The sequence below is a fragment of the Rhipicephalus microplus genome, unplaced genomic scaffold, assembly GCF_043290135.1.
Source record: "Rhipicephalus microplus isolate Deutch F79 unplaced genomic scaffold, USDA_Rmic scaffold_148, whole genome shotgun sequence".
NCBI lineage: Eukaryota > Metazoa > Arthropoda > Arachnida > Ixodida > Ixodidae > Rhipicephalus > Rhipicephalus microplus.
Genome location: NW_027464719.1, coordinates 464,615 through 469,750, shown reverse-complemented (window position 1 = coordinate 469,750; position 5,136 = coordinate 464,615). Strand labels below are relative to the sequence as shown.

The following is a 5,136-nucleotide window of genomic DNA, read 5'->3' as shown; positions in this document are numbered from 1 at the left end:
CACCTAAATCTAAGCACACGGGCCTCAAACAGTTTCGCCTCCATCGAAAATGCAGCCGCTGCGGCCGGGATTCGATCCCGCGACCTGCGGGCCAGCAGTCGAGCGCCATAACTACTAGACCACCGCGGCGGGGCACTAATCCCTCTTAGGAGGCAACAAACAAGCAAGAAAGGGATCGGACAAGCACTCGTGCCGTCCTGCCTTTCGGTATACATCGCTCTGGTTCTCGTCCCCTAGCAATAAACTAGCTCGCCCAGCTGACACCCTAGTGCACTTTAGGATCTGTTAAATGGTACGTGACATTAAAACGATAGCTGCAGGGCATTAATTTATCTGGAATAGTTTTAAAGAGCTTAGAGAGCAATACAATTTGCGTACATGAGGGCTCAGTCTTTTGAACTTCTTCATCGGCGCTGTTAGCGGGCATTGCAGTGGTATTCGCGGGCCGAGGACAGCCTGTGAAGAGAAATTGGCGGAGCACAGATTTCAGCGTGACATACATACAGCTGGTATTAGGCATCACATTAAATATTTGCAATTACAATCACTCAGGGCGTTTTCTCACTATTAATTGGTCTCCTCGCGTATTATGTCTCAGTACGAGTAATAAAAAAAGTGTTAACGCAGAAAAAGAGAACGCTACGTGTCACTCTCTAAATATATGGGTGTCCCAACTATCCTAAACCAATATTTCAAAAATCTTAATGCGATGTGCCTAGAACAGGTTAACATCGTGGTGATCGTGATGACCTAGCGCGTAACCGAATTCTTGCCAATTACACATATTTAGCCCATTGAAAATAAAAGTAAATTTGTAATAATAAAGCTAATAAAAATAAAGTACCTTTTGGATTCTTAATTTTAAAAGCGACTTTGAACTAGGGTGTCGTAGAATATATATATATATTTAAAAGGCCAGTTCTGTTGCTCCCACTGTCAAAGCTATCGCGCAATTGTTTTAACTGCGACACCAAGTTGGCCGCTACTCACTCGCCATGTGCGAAATAGCTGATAACGCGCCGCTTGGAGTACTCTCTCGAATTATGAGGTCATTTTCGCCTTTTCCTGTAAAACGCTACGCCACGGGTAAAATAGCAGAGACAACTGAATCAGAATCGAGGAGGTTACATGTAGAGCGTTCTGAGTGAGACGTTTGCTCTAAATTTAACGATTGTGAAGCCGGCAAATTTTTTACTTAGCTAGTTATATCTACCAGCAAAATCATGCCGGCGAATCCCTGGATGCTGTGTACACCATGCGTTGGTATTGTTGGTGTAATCTGCGCGAGAATCTTAAAAATACTGAGTCATGATAACTCGGACAGGTACACATATTGAGTATTAAGACATTTCTGTAAATAGATGTAGAGGCATGAAAGTTTGTGCTGTTGTATGATCACTTTACAGTATTCCCACCTGGACTTTCGACGTGTGTCTGACCATCGCCAAAGATGGAAACTGTTGGCACAGCACATTTTAGCAGCCTTGTCTGTCCAGGGTCTGCGTAGTCTCTGCTGGTGAAATGGGCAGAGCACAGGCGGTAGCTGCTGTAGATCTGACGAGGTGGTAAATGAGCCAGGTCCTGCCGTCTCGCATACTGAAGCCAAGCGCGAGATCTGGAAAATCAGTGTGTGCGTGTGTAGTATTTGGGTTAGAATGAATTCATTTCTGTTTTCAGGCGTAGATGGATAGCTTTGAGTGAAAACTGGCATCTTTATTCGAAGTAAGCGTTATTTTATACATTTCTCATCTTCCTTTCTCAATTGAAGTTTTGTAACCAAGACGACTTGTGATAGCAATCCTGGCGCAAACTTTACAATAAAATCTGTCTTTATTATTAAAAGACGCGGATACATGCTTCTACTTGCGCGATAGTAATGTTTGGTGACAACGACCCCAGCTTTCCTCTTAATTCAAAATATATTTTTGCAGACAATAGCAATCATCCCACACCAAAATCTATAAACAACTATTCGTACATATATACCCTCGCGCACTGCGTATTCCTCGGGTATTTCTCGCGCCCTGCTGCAAATCTTTCATAAAAACCTTATTAAAACCGGTAATTAATTAGTAGAACACGTAAGTTTACAGTGTTCAATTATTTATGGGCTTTTAGCTGCAATTGCATTCTTGTAAATATATCGTAATTGTACTTAAGGCTGAAACTGAAAACATGAAATTGAAGTATACATTATAAATTATTACTTTATAAATTTATTGCTAAATTCCTCTGCAATATGCCGTGGATTTACGTGAGGCCAAAATGAAAACAAACAATTGAAACGCAATAATGTAATAACATCAGTCTAAACTCGCGAGTGTAATAATTTATGTACTCAGTACTTAATTAACATAGTAATAACAACACATACTATGATTGTATATGGACCCTCCCTTATAGCCAAAAGATTATGGGAATCGCCTTCCTCCAGCTATGGACATAAATAGGCTGATAATATTCAAGAATAATAATAACGCATGCAACGAGAACAGACTGAACGCAGGCAATCAAAAGATAATAAAAACAGCGCGGATAAGCTTACACTGTTCTATTAGTTACTGTATATGCTGCTACAAATACATTTGTGACATGCCTTGCATTGCCTTGAGCCAAAGTGCAACATCGAAATGCAATGCACGACCGAAACGCATTAAATTGAAAACGCAAGTATAAACAATCATGCGTAGCAAATGTATTCGCTGGAATAACTTCCAGATGCTCTGCCGTGCATGTCATGTATAATTGAAGCCGAAAAGCAGACAATCAGAATGTAATGAATAAATCATGTACGTGTAGCTCAATTCAATTACACAGCTACTGCAGCAACCGCATCCTGATATGCCATGCAAGCGTAGAAAAACAAAACGAGCAGCATGCAGATCGTACCTTTCGTCCGCCGGGATCCGAAAGAATTTTATGCCGGTGTGTCGTGAAGAATTCCGACACCACTCAGCGCAGCACGATTTGTGATGACGGCGAGAATCCATGGATGCGTCTGTTTGGCTGAATCTTGCAGGGGTTTCGCTAAAACAAACTTCACAGCGGTAAAAGCGGCCTTTGGGACACCGCAGGCTGTAGCATACATGGGCGCGCGAAAAGAAACGCCCCTTTTTCGCCGTGAGAGATAGGACGACTGTGCAGTTCCCGTTTTCCACTTCGGGTGGCGCTCTTATTTTCGTAATCTCGAACTGCAACCTTTAGGTTCACTTGTGTAGTAAAAACTCCGGAGTTAATGAGTAACCTAGCAATAACTATAAAATAGAACAAGAACGTTCATTTAGGTAGTACAGTCCCAAACGTTAGGATCGCTGCGGTCACGGGACAGAAAAACCGCGAAGTTTCACCCCCCTGACGGAACTGCCATATACTCGCAGGCACGCGCCGAGCTGCGTTGCTTTGACACATGCGCCTCTCAGCACGTCCAGCGTTTCTGCGTCATCGGCACGAAATCGGCATCGAAACACATCGGCACGAAATACAGCATGTCGCATTTCGCGCCGGTTACTGTCGGGCCGCGCCAACGAACGCTGGTCGCATTGGTCGTGCCTGGCGTCAGACTATAGAGTGCTCGCGTTTTGCTGACGTACGTCGCTGTTCCCAGCGTGTGCGCGTCAACGCTACATTGACTATAATGGGCCATTCATGCAGCGCTCGGGGCGTTTTGCTAGCTCTCTATATATCAAATCCGGTGTTATGTGACGTCAATACATGATGGCTGGACGCATGGACAAATGCGCGAATGGACTGACGCATGGACAAAGAAATGAACAGAAGCACGAATGGATGGAAGCATGCGACTGGATGGAAGCATATGACTGGTGCAAACATGATTATCTTGACACGCGTGTCAAGTAAGAACACGACAACATACCATGCTCATACCTTGCTCGCGCCATACTCAGCCGATGAATAACCATTTAGGCAATTTATGAAAAACAACAGTCAAAACTCATTGCGAGTGGTATCAGAAGATACCACTCGCACGGCAAACGACACTCCGACCTCATGAAAATCAAGTGCCAATTGAAGCTTATTGATGAATATCAACTCGAACTTCAAAGTGAAGCCTGGCAATCCATTTGCGAACGCCTTGGCCGTGCGTCGGGCCTCCAAGGTCTATGGCGCATTTTCGTAGCCTCAGCGGGAAAGGAAATGGCAACTCTCTTCTGGCCGAGCTGTTCTTCAAAGAAGATCCGTCCGTTGTGCAAGACGAAGTTATTACCACTTTCTTTCCTCACGCTTCACTCACTCTGCCTACATCTCCGAAAGCCTGCACCATAACGCAACCCGATCCGGATCTTGTTCGCCCATTTAGCATGGGAGAAATGCTTGCAGCCATCAAACACGGGCGTCCCCGATCGGCGCCTGGCCACGATCGAATCACATGGCAAGAACTCCGCAACCTCGGAGATGAAGCCCAGGACGCACTTTTGGCGGTAATCAATGACCTCTTGCCCTTAGGAAATGTTCCGGAGAACCTTAAGCTGTCTCTCATTTATCCTATTCTGGAACATGGAAAAGAGAAGACCCTCTGCAAAAACCTCCGGCCAATATCAACGTCTACTTTATGTAAGCTCATTGAACGCATGATTCACACACACATGTCTTATAACCCGGCCGGGATACCATCCAGCCCAGGCGGGGTTTCGCCTTAACCTCGGCACCCATGACTGTCTTTGGCTGCTACGGCGCGTTGTCAATCGTACTTTAAGGAAGATGTTACCTTACTACTCGCTGGCCGTGGACATGCAGAAAGCGTTCGATAATGTTAACCATAACGCTATTTTTGAAGAACTAGCTAAGCGCTACCCAAGTCAGCGTGCTCAGACATGGATTCAAAATTTTCTTGCCCCTCGGCCCATTCGCTTAAGCGGTGCGTCACCATGATGAAGCCCGAAGACTTACTACTTGGACAGAGGTGTTTCATAGGGATTTATTTTAGTACCGACGCTGTTTAATCTGGCCAGGAGCTGGGTAGCAGAAAACCTTGAACGGGACATCATGGCTAGATTCGCCATCTACGCCGATGATATTACTATATGGACAGAGGCAGTGGATTATTCTGACAAAGAATCAATGCAGACTGAGCTGCAGGCAGCCCTCCTTAGTTTAAAGACCACTTTTAAGGAAGTA

At 44.8% G+C, this 5,136-nt stretch overlaps 1 long non-coding RNA gene across 1 annotated transcript; it reads right to left on the bottom strand.

The window, feature by feature from the left end:
- Positions 1 to 390: 390 nt before the first annotated feature.
- On the bottom strand, positions 391 to 3,160 carry LOC142791147 (uncharacterized). Its single transcript, XR_012890028.1, has 3 exons — positions 2,890 to 3,160; positions 1,416 to 1,615; positions 391 to 456 (listed from the first exon to the last, which is right to left on the bottom strand). It is a non-coding gene; the product is annotated as an uncharacterized LOC142791147 (long non-coding RNA).
- Between the last annotated feature and the right edge of the window lie 1,976 nt (positions 3,161 to 5,136).